Genomic DNA, 16,192 nt, shown 5'->3' on the forward strand with positions numbered 1-16,192 from the left:
GACTTTAGGCGAGTCGTCGAATACTTTTGGCAATCAAAGACTTCTCGCCGAAAGTTAAAGAGCCCATATCACAAGTAGCATGAAATTAAAGGTGAGATGGGGTCTTAGGTGAATCGCTGAGTGGTTTGGCGAGCTCGACCCAGCTCGCCAAATGGCCCAACGTGCCTATTTCTCACCTATCTTCTCGACTTAAACACCACGCACGCACAACCCCACAAGATTTAACTCATTTTTACGCACAACAAAAAGGGAGTTCAAAAAACATGATAAAATGGGCAAGATTTACAAATCGAACTCGGTATTTCAACAATCTATATCTATCACAGAGGCCCAACACACATCAATTCAATAAGCCCAATTGCATAAGAGAACAAATTTTTCAAAGCAGCCTCGCGGTTCAGGAAAACCAACCTTTTATGCTGATCAAAGTACTTTGAAATTCTAGCAGGCAATGTAATCCCAAGTTCGAACACCAATCTACGACTGAAATACCAGGAATGCCAAGATAATAAAAATTACTTACTAGGTGCATATTTGTAAAAGTTTAAATCGAGTGGAAAATGAAAATTTGTCAAACTTTGAAACCATTGGCCTTTAAAACCGTCCAGTTGTTGCCCATTCAGCGACAGTAGCGACCACTGCCGAACTACTCGGCTTCATGCCGAGTAGTCACCTTTCTCGCCAAAATTTACAGAACCTTCAGTTATTGTGGGAGTTCAAACAGTGGTTTTCGTCAGGATCGCCAAGAATTTTCTGATGTCGCCGAATTTACAGACTCTAATGTAAATTGGTGTTTAGTCTAACGACGGTCTAGTTCGGGGTCACCGAACCCTTCGGTGATTCACTGAATGGACCAATTGATTGTAAATCTACACTTGTCGATCACTCTTCAAATTTCAACCTGAAAAAAATCAACACACCATTATTTTATTAAAGCAATAAATGGTTTTGGGTTGCCTCCAAATAGCACCTTAGTTAACGTCATGGAACGATGCAAGTCCACCTTCAAACTTCATTTTTTGGGTTGAACCTATTGCAACTAGGTGATCCCAATTGTCCATTTGGATGGAGCTAAGGCAATACATGACCCAAGAGAGGTTCAATTAGCTGGATAGATCTAGAGTGAGAACCACTCATCTAAGTTAGCACTTCTACATTTTCTCTAATTTCCTCTAACACTCTACCTTGCTCATTTATCTTTTGGAGAATGACTAATAACGTATCGTCGAAATGTCTATTTTCATTGTCCATAGACCTTCCCTGCTCGGTAGGTGGTATGCATTTGCTCTTCTTTTTGGATATCACTTCCAGTTCATCGACCTATTGGGTCAAGTTATTCATCTGACCCAGCAAAATGATCAATTGCTCGTCCTTCTCAGTATCCTTGTTGGTTTTGCCCACAAGGTCAATGAGTTTAGCTGTAGTCTCATAGGGGTATCTCTTAAGACCACCCAGGACAAGTTGATCGATTAATCCTTTGTTTTCGGGATTAAAACTCCTATAGAAGCACTCCAGTAGAATTAGATAGGGAATTTCATGAGTTGGGAATTGCATCAACAATGCTTTAAACCTCATCCACGACTCATGAAAAAGCTTACCTTCCATCTATTTAAAGTTTAGGATTCTATCCCTGAATTTCAGCACTTCCACCGAGAGGTGCTCTATTGGTTCATAGTCATTAACCACACTCATTTCTCTTGTTATTAGCACAAGCACACGAAACATAACTGAAAATTAGTAAGTAGAACTACAACTAAGAAGAATTATTTTTTTTACTAAACTAAGAATTCTCAAATAACACCACTCCCGGCAGTAACACCGTTTTGATGTTTGCGTAATCAAGACACAACTTCAAATGCAAGTGTCTACGATTGTACAATAGTAATGTAACCCAACCAATGGTTGGGGTTCAGTCCCAAGGGAGTGGGCTTGCGAATTAATAGAAAAATAAAATTTATTTCTAATTAGTCATAGCTAAATTTTTTTTTAATACAAACATGTTAAATCTAAGGGGTGACACAAGAGTCAATTATCAATGGGGGTTTGTCACAAGTAAACAAAAACAACAAAAATGCAAAGAGTACTAATCAAGAAGATGGGGTTCTTGGGATGTGATAGGAATACGAGATAAACTAAACTATTGGGTACATGCTTTTGATAATAAATCTGTTGAATATTTGTGACTAGGCTAGACTATAGTAGGGTAAATTCTCTCTCGAGCAACTTACCCCGAATCAACTCGATTTTGCTCGAACATCGAGTTGCCTTATGAAAAATAGCCTTCGCCTTAGCCCACTCACTCTCTCGAGCTGAGTGTGTGGGAGAAGGACTAGGGTTCACTCTCTCGAGCTGAACCTCATGTCGACCAAATCCCACCGGCCATCAATTTAGTAATCTTAGTTTTACGACCTCTCGAGCATGCTCAAAACACAAAGGTGAAATCCTATTTGCAACTACAATTTAATTAAGTTCCACCACAACTACTAAATGCAATCACATCTAAAGAACAAATAAATCACCAACAAGCAAGACCCAACAGATAATCTAACCCATATTCACAAAATCACACCCCAAGAATTGGGCTTTTTGCTAGACATGTAATAGAGATAGAAATTTATACCAATATGAGTTTGCATTCAAATGGGTATGAAGATTTAAGTCTCAAAACAAGCCTAGAGTGAAGAATCCATAGGACCCAAGTCCAAATTCTTGGAGTTGAAACCCTTTGAATTTTCAAATTCTTCAAAACCCTCTCTAAACTTAGAAATCAAAATTCTATGTTAAAATCTGATATTAAGCTACAACTCTGCACGAGTATTTATAGTTTTGAAAAATTTGTGCTGTAGCAGATCATTCGGCATTGTTAGTCGAGATTGGCGATCAACTCGGCGATCTGTCCTTTGGTAGGTATTATCGTCGTCTTGCTCTATCCTTCAACATAGTCATGTTTTGGATCATTGGGCGACATAGTATTGCCTCACAGAACTTCTTGACGACACGCCAACTGCTTCTTTTCACCACCGATTTAATCTTTTCTGTTAGGGCTCAGCACACTGGAACAAAGGCGAGGTAAGACCTTTTGGTGACTCGCTGAATAGGTTCGATGATTCTCACATCTTGATTTCTTCATTCTTTCAGCTGCCTTTGATCCTTTTTGCTAAGAATTGTCCATGCTTTCCTTCAAACTCCAAATACCTAAAACTTAAGGGTTTTCATCAAATATTGAGACAAAATATGCATTTGAGAACACTAATTCTATCAAAATATATCCTTAAATGAGTCCAATTTATGGACTCATCAGCTAGTAATCCTATGGACAATGGATAACTTGTTTAAAGTATCCAGGTCTCTTAGTTAAGCGCTATGGTTTTGAAGTCAAACTCATTAGTTGATCTTAGGGTTGTAGATTCGTAGAGCTCAATTGAGTTACCTATGATTAATTGTCAACTAATTTAAAGGTGCTAATATGAAGTTTAGAAGTTTTTCTTCAAGTTCCTTTGAAATATCTTCTTATTCTCCTTCATCTGCATGTTTTTAAGCCCTCGACCCATTTTTTCTAACCAATTACTATTCCACGAAATGCAGCAAGCAGCAAACCAAGCACCACTAGGCAACTCGACAAGCTACCACTCAACTCGTGTATCTCTTGTGTGTTAAAATAAGATGAGAAAATGATGGACATTAATAAACAAACAAAGTATAAAACATCCAAAATACATAAACAATTGTTTTACAGAAAATAAAGTGCATGGACAGCAAGAAAACATAACAGAAAATACAACATCAAAGCTTCTTCTTAGCCACAGTAACCAAAATACAACACATCTGTTTCTTTTCCAGTTTCTTACAATAAAATTATAGTTAGACTTCAACATATAAAATCAAACATGAGAGAAAGAAACATGTACGTTTTTAGTCAAGTACATAACCTTAACAACACAAAAAAGAAGGTTCTCTTTTTACCAACAAATTGGAAATGAACTGTTAATTGTTGTTAACATAACTAGTATATTGTTATTGTTGTTGAATCCAGTAGATATATATACATTATTGTTCACATGTTTTTTTTAAACAAACATTATTGTTTCAATTTGAATCCTTTCAGGATATGTTTAGGACTTATATTTCTTATTTAAAAGATTCATTTATACTATACTAACATAAACTTGTCCTTTTACAGCTCAAGGAATTTAAATATGAAAAATCTATAGTTGAAGAAACTAAGGAGCAAGTTACAAGAGGGATTTTATTTTGTTACGGGTGGTTTAATAATGATATATTATGTACAAATTATGCTGCATTTTTTCCTTTTTTAGGAGTTGATAAAGATGATGTCAATTCAATATGAATATCTTTATTTTAGTTCTATGTGTTTCATGACAATGTTTTACTAAGTTTAATTATTTGTATATTACAAATGTTTCTATGTATAAATTCATTTGTTCATAGTATAACTTTTGTATAATAGCGAATGGAAATGTGTCCTTAAAACTCGATTACAAATTGTTTATCAAATATTGAATTAGTCATTAGCGACGTGAATTTTGGACATTAAAAGTATTGGTATTGGAACCAATATACTATTAATGAAGGGAATATTCGTTGTTAAAAGTACTTGTACTGAACAAATTAATGGTTAACTTTAAGGACTTTTAATGTCCATATGCCAAATTAGCGACCGGAATTTATGTCGTCGTTAAATGTTTTTTTTAATGACTAGATTCAAATGCGGTCGTTAACTTTTAATGCCAAGGCTTTTAGCAACCGGTGACGACTGGATTTTTTCCGGTCGTTATTGACTTTTAGCGAAAAAATTTGGACTTCGAACGACCAAATTTCCCCTCGCTAAAGACCTTATTTCTTGTAGTGGTGGGTCCCCTCGTGGGTACACTTCCTTGAGGCAGATTCTACGGTAGTTTGTTTGGGTCCTTGTTGGTTGGTCCTTGGATAGTCGTACGTTGACGTTCTACTCCGAAACCTTTCACTCTATGTACGAGAAGCTAAATTCTTGATTCTAACCCTCACGTCAAGCCCTAGTTTAGCCTACTAGTTCCCGAGTGTTACAACTAGATTGATCCTTAGAGATTTTGAAGAGATTGGTGAATCCTCATGTACCGAGTATTGAGAATCTTTTATTTCTTTATGTCATTTCTGTTTCAAAATTGTATGTGATGTATGGGTTATGTCCCAATCACTTTTCTTATGATGCACTAGATGGCTTTGATGCTTATGTTAGACTTACGCAACTTTGATCAAACTCTTGATGATATAAAATGTCTTTTAAACTCTTTAATATTATATTATCTTGTTTATCTATTGTAAGTGGCTTGTATAGGGCCTCTTGGGGTCCTATACACCATGTTACGACCAGGGTGTACTTTGAGTCATGACAAACTTTGTATTCAAAGAACATGGTTTAGAAAGGTCCTAGGAAGTCTGTAAGCCTCGTAGAGTTTAGTCTTGATCATGAGGGTCAAGCACCACATTTATAAATAAGAAGCTATAAAATGATTAGGCAACTCCACTTCTTTCATTACTCTAAAGTCGTGTGATAGAGTGTAACTATATATGTCTCTCTTCTCATCCCAATCTGATGCTTTTTAGGATATGGCAACTAGAAAATCATAGGTTAGGAGGAATTTGAATAAAAATGTGGAATGAGAAGCTCCACAAGCTCCTCCTCATGCTCCTTAAGTTTCGGCATACCTTTTTGCCGAACAACTAACTAATGTGAAGTTAAGGGCTGCTTGCCTATTATTGGCCCAATCCATCACGAGTAAAGGCTATAGGGAGGTTGTGGTCCCTATGACCCCAAATGTGTGTACGACGGCAACTAAAATATAACACCCTGGAAATTTAGTAGGTTGAACTAGAGCATAAACGTAGTGTCAATGAGGTATAAAATGAATTCCCCTAAGTTAGTAGACCATCTAGGTGTGCTATGGTGGTCTATGAGTTAAGGCCTAAGAGAGGAGTGCCAAACAAAAGGGGCAAGCCAAGGCTGCCTCAAATTTGGAAAGACTGCCTTAAACTCCATAACAATCACCACGGCTCGTGGTCATGACCATGGACTGTGGGAGGATTCGTGGAGTTTCCTTGGTCGAGGGAGAGGGACCTCCAAGTGTCCCAGACATTGCCTCACCCTTCACGAGAGGGACCGGGAGTCGTGGTCCACTTCACGGCTCGTGAAGGTGGGTGTAGAGTTCTCTTAGCTTTTAGGGAGTTGGGGGTTGTTAGGGTAGCTACTGCCCAAGGCACCACGGGCACCACTATGGGCCGTGATGTACTTGATGAGGGAGAGGGGTGGCTTGTGAACATCACTAGACAACAAGGCTTGAAGGCCTTGCCTCCACAAGGCCAAGCCACGACCAAGACCATCACCACGGACTGTGGTCATGACCACAGATCATGGGAGGCTCCGTGGTCTTGCCTTGGCCAAGTGTTGGCTTGTGCACGAAAGGGGAGCCACTGCCTCCAACACCACGAGCAGTACCACGGCCCGTGGTGCACTTTCACGGTCCGTGAATGTTGGTTGTGGTCCCTGACGGGGACCATTAAAATGAGTTTTGGGAATTTTCCTTTTAAGTCCTATTTAAGTAGGGGTGTTTTGGGTATTTTTAGAGGTTAATTATATATTGGTTTTTAAGTCTAAATTCACAAGTTTTGGTCATTATACACAACACCCAACTGAAATCAAAACTCTCCCACTTCTCTCTAAACTCTCTCGCTAAAAACCTTAGAAGAAGAAGAATACATTGGAGCTAGGGTTTCAAGGTTCTTTCCCAAATTGCTTGGAGTTTATCCATTGATTCTCAAGGAATCAACTAAGGTATGGTTGCTTATCACTCTTGGGATTCCTTTTCCCAAGTGGTCCCTTCAAGATGAATTTCAAAATCTCCAATTTCTAGGTTTTCAATCCAAAAACGTGGGTCTTCTTTCAAAAGTGAAATTGATGTTATAAACCGAATTTGATTGATGTTATATGAACAATTATGAATGAATTTATGTTGTATTTGTGGTTTCTTGAAGAATTTCCCATGAGACCCATGTTTCTCCTTCTTTTCCTAATTCTAACCCTACTTTGTGTTACATATTGAGTGAAGGCTATGAATCGAATGTGATGTTATGTAATTCATGTTTGTATGATGATTCTACCCTAGGTTATGTATAATTTCTATGAAATTAGGGTTGAGTCTTTGAATGAAGCCTTTAAGGCTATGAAGGGAATATGCCAATTGCTTATATTGATGTTCATTATGTATTACTTCATGAATTACCTTGTATTATGTATTGGCTATGAACTGATTGGTGATTGAAGTATGAATGCCCTATGAAGGGCAAGAAGGTATGAAGGTTGGTTCTTCTTTGAACTCAATTATGAAAGGTGAATTACTTAGATTGTAATGATACTATACCTAATGTGTTGTGGTGTTGATGACCTAGTTTCCTCATCCTTAACCCTCTACACTTAAATTAGCTATGAAATATGTATGTATGTTATAGTATGATTGCTATATGATTGAAAGGTAGTTCTCATGATTATAGGGTAATGTAAAGTGAAAGGGTTACTCAGTTACTAAGTGTTTCTAAAGTGAAAGGATTGTTACTCACTTATGAACACATATGAGCTATTATGGTAAGATGTTTACATAAGAGTCTAGTAAAGGCTAATGTGAACTTATGTGATGACTAAAGATGATTACAAAAGGGAATTAGATGCTTAGCACCGAAAGGGCATGTAAATGAGATGGCAGTCTCAAGTTTAGTAAGTCCGGCTCCCCACATGGGTTTTCTCACGTTTAGCATCTCTGGATTACCTATGGTATGTGTTGTCTCATGAGATTGAAATCTCCATGTTTAGTAAGTTAGGATTTCTAGGAGCAATCTCTTTGACCCTTAACTATGTGCCCACAGAGGACTTTAGCTTAGTACATCCACCTAGATAGCTATGTACGAATCGTTACACCTTAGGCAATTGTTAACCCTCTCTTTTTCAGTATTGGAGTAGAACACCGGATTAATGTAGTTCTCATGGTCTATATCGGTTATGGCAATATCTCCCTAATGTAAAATTAAATGAAGGTATGAAAGGTGTGAACTCTTACTAGGGCTTTCTTAAGGGTTTGTACATTGTGTAAGGGAGGGTATTGGACTTCTCTTGCACATTGCACTTGTGGGATCCTAAAAGATGGTTGTAGTAGTGTTCTCTTATGATTATGATGATTATGACTTATGTATGTTGAAGCTATGTTATGTATGATCACTATGAATATGTAAGTTATGATGAATTATTATCTTATGTATGTATGTATGAAGTAGGTTGCTTAATGTGATACTTGGTTTTGAATAGGGTTAGGGGATTCTATTCCTTGCATTGCACTAGTATTACTTGGGTTGTCTATGTGTTGAGATGACATTATGTTGGTTTGTACTGTGATGCTTACTTTGTGTGCATATTGGATTTACTTGGTAAAAAGAATGTTTTCACTAAAATGACCTTTTATGCATGTTTCAATGGTTTTAGCATAGTTGCCATACTTAGTACGTGTGTTGTACTAACCCATATTTTCTCCTTTTTCCCCAAACATTTAGGTTCGGGCCGTTGAGGATTCAAGCTTACTTCTCAAGACACATAGAGTTGCTTCCCCAAGTTGGTGAGTCCTCAAGTCCGAGGACAAGACCCTATGATCTAGCTTCTATGTTTAGTTCTTTGCTTATGTTGAAATACATTGTTGTACTTTCCTATTTCTAGACTTCCTATTGATGTAAGGGTTAAGGACCATTTTCGATACTTCTATGTCTAGATGGTACATTGTGACGAAGTTAGATTATATTTTTCATATCTTAAGTGAAGTTGAACTTCCAAAGTAAAATTTTTAAATTTTCCGTCTTTTTATTCTATGATACATGCTATGATGAATGCTAAGGGCTTGTATAAGACCTCTTTGAGGTCGAATACGCCGGTAACGACTAGGTGGTGCTCTCGGGTCGTTACAAACTTGGTATCAGAGCATAAGGTTGAGAATAATGTAGGATCCATGTCACAAGATACCACATCGAGTCGAGTCTTGTTCGTGGGTATGAAGTGTACCACACTTATGAATGGAAGGCTACGAGATGCTTAGGAACTTTCACTCTTTTATTACTCCATAGTCGTGCCTAAGGTCGGCTATTCATTACCACACTTGTGTCTAATGTTGAGATAAGGTCGGCTATTCATAATTTGACTAAAGTGTTGGCAACTCAAGTTGCTAGGGTGCAAATGAACCCCAATGTTAGCACTACCGCTTCTGGGATAAGGGATTTCACAAGGATGAATCCCCCTACTTTCTTTGGCTCCAAGGTGGAATAAGATCCATAAGGATTCATTGACGAAGTGTTTAAGGTTCTAGAGGCTATGGGTGTGTCTTCTCAAGAAAAGGCGGAGTTAGCCGCCTATCAACTCAAAGATCTGGCATAAGTGTGGTATGAACAATGGAAGAAGGGGAGACCTATTAGAGAGGGTCTGATTAGTTGGGCTATATTCAAGATGGATTTTCTTGGTAGGTTTTTCCCCTTGGAACTAACGGAGAGGAAAATGCAAGAATTCATCAACCTTCGTCAAGGAGGTATGAGTGTGAAGGAGTATGGCCTCAAGTTCACTCAATTTTCCAAGCATGCTCCTACTTTGGTGTTAAACTCTAGAGCTACAATGAATAAATTTGTTATGGGAGTATCCGATCTTGTGGTGAATGAATGTAGGTCGATTATGCTAATCCCAAGCATGGACATTTCTCGTCTTATGGTTCATGCCGAACAAATTGAGGAGAAAAATCTTAAGAAAGTTGGTAGAGAATTGAAGAGGTCAAGGGCCGATGATGGAAATTCTTCTAAGGTTAGGTTTGAAATCCAAGATAAGCCAAAGTTCAAAAAGAGGTTTTCCAACCAAGGTCCTCCTAACACTCCAAGGGTCAACAAAGGTAAAATGTCTACCCCTAAGCCTCAAGAAGCAAAATGTGGTGGTCCTTATGTTGAGAAGCCTATTTGTACAAAGTGTGACCGAAAACATGAAGGCAAGTGCCTAGTTGGCACGGGTAATTGCTATGGTTGTGGTAAGAGCGGCCACATGAGGAGGGACTGCCCTATGCTAAAGGTTCAAGGAAGGGAAAATGCTCAAGCACAAGCTAGTGGCCCAAATCCCGATGCTCCTAAGAAGAATCGCTTCTATGCTCTCCAATCCTGAGGTGATCAAGAGAGTTCTCCAGATGTTGTGACCGGTATGTTACGAGTATTTTCAATTAATGTTTATGCATTGTTGGATCCCGGTACCACTTTGTCTTTTGTAACCCCTTTAGTGGCTATGTGGTTTGATATGCTTCCCGATGTCATAAATGAACCTTTTTCGGTTTCCACCCCGGTGGGTGATTCCATAATTACTAAAAGAGTGTATAGGGGTTGTCCCATATATCATTGCCCAATAGAGTCACTTTTGTTTATTTGGTGGAAGTTGATATGTTAGACTTTGATGTTATATTAGGGATGGATTGGCTTCATGCTTGTTTTGCGTCCATAGATTGTAGGACCCGAATTGTGAAGTTTCAATTTCATAATGAACCCATTTTAGAATGGAAAGGAGGAAATTCCGTCCCTAGGGGAAGGATCATTTCATGTCTAAAAGCTTATAAGTTGATTTCTAAGGGTTGTCTTTATCACATTGTGAGGGTCAAGGATCTTGAGTTCGAGATTCCACCTTTGGAGTCAGTCCTCATAGTGAAGGATTTTCTGGAAGTCTTTCCCGATGACTTACCCGGGATTCCTCTCGAACGGGAAATAGATTTCGGCATAGATTTATTGCCAGATACACAACCCATTTCAATCCCTCCTTACCGGATTGCCCCAGCGGAGTTGAAGGAATTAAAAGCTCAACTCAAGGATTTGTTGGATAAGGGTTTCATCCAACCTAGTATATCTCCTTGGGGTGCACCAGTGTTATTTGTGAAGAAGAAGGATGGATCTCTTCATATGTGTATTGATTACCGACAATTAAATAAGGTGACCATTAAGAACAAGTATTCACTCCCTAGGATTGATGACTTATTTGATCAACTTCAAGGATCGAGTTACTTTTCAAAAAATGATTTGAGGTCGGGTTATCACCAACTTAGGGTGAGAGGTATTGATGTTCCGAAAACCGCCTTACGAACGAGATACAGTCATTTTGAGTTCTTAGTGATGACCTTTGGTTTTACAAATGCCCCAGCGGCTCTCATGGACCTTATGTACCGTGTGTTTAGAAATTTTCTAGACTCATTTGTTATTGTCTTTATTGATGACATCTTGATATAATCAAAAAGTGAGGATGATCACATGAATCATTTGAGGATAGTATTGCAAGTCCTCAAAGATCACCAACTCTATGCTAAGTTTAGCAAGTGCGAGTTTTCGCTAAGATCAGTTGCTTTCCTTGGTCACATTGTTTCTAGTGAGGGTATAAAAGTTGATCCAAAGAAAATCGATGCGGTCAAAAGTTGGCCTAGATCTTTGAGTCCTTTCAACATCCTAAGCTTTTTGGGTTTGGCCAGTTACTATCGGAGGTTTGTTGAGGGATTTTCATCTATTGCATCTCCATTAACGACCTTAACTCAAAAGAAGTCCAAGTTCGAATGGTTGGAATCTTGTGAAAGGAGGTTCCAATTGTTAAAAGATAAGCTCACCTCCGCTCCGATTCTGACCTTACCGGAGGGCACCGAGGGGTTTGTAGTATATTGTGACACTTCCCAAGTGGGTTTGGGTTGTTTCCTCATGCAGCATGGTAAGGTTATAGCTTATGCCTCAAGACAACTCAAGGTGCATGAGAAGAATTATCCAACTCATGACCTTGAGCTAGCGGCCGTAGTCTTTGCCTTAAAGATTTGGAGACATTATCTCTATGGGGTACATGTGGATGTGTTTGCCGACCACAAGAGCCTAGAATATTTTTTTACCTAAAAAAATTTGAATCTCTAACAAAAGAGGTGGTTGGAACTCTTGAAAGATTACGATATGAGTGTCCTTTACCACCCTGGATAGGCAAATGTAGTTGCGGATGCTTTGAGTCTTGTATCTATGGGTAGTGTGTCTCATGTGGAAGAAGAGAAGAGGGAGTTAGCCCGTGATGTACATAGGCTAGCCCGGTTGGGTGTCCGACTTGAAGATTCCCCGAAAGGAGGTGTCATGGTCCGTCATAATTCTGAGTCATCGGTTGTTGTTGACGTGAAGTCTAAGCAACATCTTGACCCTATTTTGATGGAACTAAAAGAGTCAGTTCTCAACAAAGCAATAGACACTTTCTCTCAAGGAGAAGATGGGGTGCTTAGGCAGCAAGAGAGGTTATGTGTGCCGGATGTGGATGGCCTAAGAGAAACAATCTTAGAGGAGGCCAATGGGTCCCAATACTCCATCCATCCAGGAGCCACCAAAATGTATCATGACTTACGTGAGATTTATTGGTGGAACAGAATGAAAAGAGACATAGCAAAATTTGTGGCTAGGTGCTCAAATTTCCAACAAGTCAAAGCCGAGCACCAATGACCGGGAGGTCTAACTCAAGATATCGATATCCCCACTTGGAAGTGGGAAGAGGTCAATATGGACTTCGTGGTAGGTTTGCCTCGAACTCATATGCAACATGACTCCATTTGGGTCATCGTGGATAGATTTACTAAATCAGCCTATTTTCTTCCCATCAAGGTTTCTTATTCGGCTGAAGATTATGCTAAGTTGTACATTAAAGAGATTGTGAAGTTGCATGGGCCCCATTGTCAATTATTTCGGATAGAGGTGCCCAATTTACTTCCTATTTTTGGAGGTCTTTCCAAAGTGGGCTTGGTACTCAAGTGTGGCTTAGTACCACATTTCACCCTCAAACGGATGGTCAAGTGGAATGCACCATCAAAACCCTAGAGGACATGTTGAGAGCGTGTGTCATTGACTTCAAAGATAATTGAGATGGCCACCTACCTTTGATAGAATTTTCCTACAACAATAGCTACCACTCAAGTATTGCTATGGCACCCTTTCAAGCAGTTTATGGTAGAAGGTGCCGATCTCTGGTTGGGTGGTTGAAGTGGGCGAATTTTCTCTTCTTGGTCCTGAGGTAGTCTATGAGGCCACGGAGAAAGTTTGACTTATAAGGGATAGGTTGAAAATGGCTCATAGTCGGCAAAAGTCTCATGCCAATAATAGAAAGAGAGATCTTGAATTTGAAGTAGGTGATTCGGTCTACTTGAAGATCTCACCCATAAAAGGGGTGATGAGGTTTGGTAAGAAGGGGAAACTTAGCCCCCGGTATGTTGGGCCTTATGAGATCTTGAAGCATGTCGGAAAGGTCGCTTATGAGTTGAAATTGCCCATTGAATTGGCCCCAGTTCACCCGGTGTTCCATATTTCTATGTTAAAGAAGTGTATAGGTGACCCAGTGTCCATCCTCCCTCTAGAAGGTTTAGGTGTGGATGAGAACATTTCTTATGAAGAGGTTCCAGTTGAAATCTTATATCGTCAAGTTAAGAAGTTGAGGAATAAAGAAGTTGCCTCCATAAAAGTCTTATGGAGAAACCACCTAGTTGAGGGTGCAACATGGGAGGCCGAGGCCGACATGAAGTCCCGCTACCCTCATCTTTTTCCTCCTACTCCTAGCCATATTTAAGGTTAGTAGTCTCTCTTAATTTGGTATAAATTGAAAATCATGTGTGTTGATGATTATGACATGATTTCCTTGTATGTGCATATTTTTGTGAAAATTCATGCTTAAGTTGTATGTTGAATTTTCATGAATTTTGTTTCTCATGATTGAAATTGCACCCATAGATGTTGTGTGATGTTGTCTTCATGAGAGTTGTAATGAGCATGCTTGATATTGTCTTGTTAACAAAATGTCTTGTTGATTGCTGAAAATATATGTTGACGCTCATTGAATATGAAGAAGGTAGTTACTCCTATACTTATGTGAAGTAAAGAGTTTTGAGCATAGTGATGTTGTGGATTAAATTCCTATATGATATGATGATATGATGATGTTGATGTGACTGGTTGTTGTGCTGCTAGTTCGAGCCATTGGCTCCCTAGAAAGAAGTCCTAGTGACATTCGGGGACGAATGTTCCTAAGGGGGGGATATTCTAACACCCCGGAAATTTCGTAGGTTGAACTAGAGCCTAAACGTAGTGTCAATTAGATATAAAATGAATTCCCCTAAGTTAGTAGACCATCTAGGTGTGCTATGGTGGTCTATGAGTTAAGGCCTAAGGGAAGAGTGCCAAACAAAAGGGGCAAGCCAAGGCCTAAGGCCAAGGCTGCCCCAAATTTGGAGCGACTGCCTCAAACTCCACGGCTATCACCACGACTCGTGGTCATGACCACGAACTGTGGGAGGCTTCATGGAGTTTCCTTGGTCGAGGGAGAGGGACCTCCAAGTGTCCCAGACACTGCCTCAACCTTCACGAGAGGGACCACGAGTCGTGGTCCACTTCACGGCTCATGAAGGTGGCCATGGAGTTCTCTTAGCTTTTAGGAATTTGGGGGTTGTTAGGGTAGCTACTGCCCAAGGCACCATGGGCACCATACGGGCCGTGGTGCACTTGACGAGGGAGAGGGGTGGCTCGTGAACATCACTTGGCACCAAGGCTTAAAGGCCTTGCCTTTACAAGACCAATTCATGACCAAGACCATCACCACGGACCGTGGTCATGACCACGGATCGTGGGAGCCTCCGTGGGCTTGCCTTGGCCAAGTGTTGGCTTGTGCACGAAAGGTGAGCCCCTGCCTCCAACACCACGGGAAGTACCACGGCCCGTGGTGCACTTTCACGGTCCGTGAATGTTGGCCGTGGTCCCAGACGGGGACCATTAAAATGAGGAGTTTTGGGACTTTTCCTTTTAAGTCCTATTTAAGTAGGGATGTTTTGGGTATTTTTAGAGGTTAATTATATATTGGTTTTTAAGTCTAAATTCACATGTTTTGGTCATTATACACAACACCCAATTGAAATCAAAACTCTCCCACTTCTCTCTAAACTCTCTCTCTAAAAACCTTAGAAGAAGAAGAATACATTGGAGCTAGGGTTTCAAGGTTCTTTCCCAAATTGCTTGCAGTTTCTCCATTGATTCTCAAGGAATCAACTAAGGTATGGTTGCTTATCACTCTTGGGATTCCTTTCCGCAAGAGGTCCCTTCAAGATGAATTTCAAAATATCCAATTTCTAGGTTTTCAATCCAAAAACGTGGGTCTTCTTTCTAAAGTGAAATTGATGTTATAAACCGAATTTGATTGATGTTATATGAACAATTATGAATGAATTTATGTTGTATTTATGGTTTCTTGAAGAATTCCCCATGAAACCCTTATTTCTCCTTCTTTTCCTAATTCTAACCCTAGTTTGTGTTGGATATTGAGTGAAGGCTATGAATCGAATGTGATGTTATGTAATTCATGTTTTTATGATGATTCTACCCTAGGTTATGTATAATTTCTATGAAATTACGGTTGAGTCTTTGAATGAAGCCTTGAAGGCTATGAAGGGAATATGTCAATTGTTTATATTGATGTTGATTATGTATTACTTTATGAAACCTTGTATTATGTATTAGTTATGAACTGATTGGTGATTGAAGTATGAATGTACTATGAAGGGCAAGAAGGTATGAATGATGGTTCTTATTTGAACTCAAGTATGAAAGGTGAATTACTTAGATTGTAATGATGCTATACCTAATGTGTTGTTGTGGTGTTGATGACCTAGTTTCCTCATCCTTAACCCTCTACACTTGAATTAGCTATGAAATATGTATATATGTTATGGTATGATTGCTATATGATTGAAAGGTAGTTCTCAAGATTATAGTGTAATAAGTGAAAGGGTTACTCACTTAAAGTGAAATGATTGTTACTCACTTATGAACACATATGAGCTATTATGGTAAGATGTTTACATAAGAAGAGTAAAGGCTAATGTGAACTTATGTGATGACTAAAGATGATTACAAAAGGGAATTAGATGCTTAGCACCGAAAGGTCATGTAAATGAGATGGGGGTCTCACGTTTAGTAAGTCCGGCTCCCCACATAGGTTTTCTCACGTTTAGCAAGTCCAGATTACCCACGGTATGTGTTGTCTCATGAGATGGAAATCCCCATGTTTAGTAAGTTAGGACTTCTAATAGCAATCTCCTTGACCCTTAAC

At 39.2% G+C, this 16,192-nt stretch overlaps 1 pseudogene; it reads left to right on the top strand.

The window, feature by feature from the left end:
* The first annotated feature begins 1,230 nt into the window (after positions 1-1,230).
* Positions 1,231-13,653, top strand: LOC125873786 (uncharacterized; annotated as a pseudogene).
* The last annotated feature ends 2,539 nt before the right edge of the window (positions 13,654-16,192 follow it).

Source organism: Solanum stenotomum, chromosome 8 (assembly GCF_019186545.1).
Source record: "Solanum stenotomum isolate F172 chromosome 8, ASM1918654v1, whole genome shotgun sequence".
Lineage (NCBI taxonomy): Eukaryota > Viridiplantae > Streptophyta > Magnoliopsida > Solanales > Solanaceae > Solanum > Solanum stenotomum.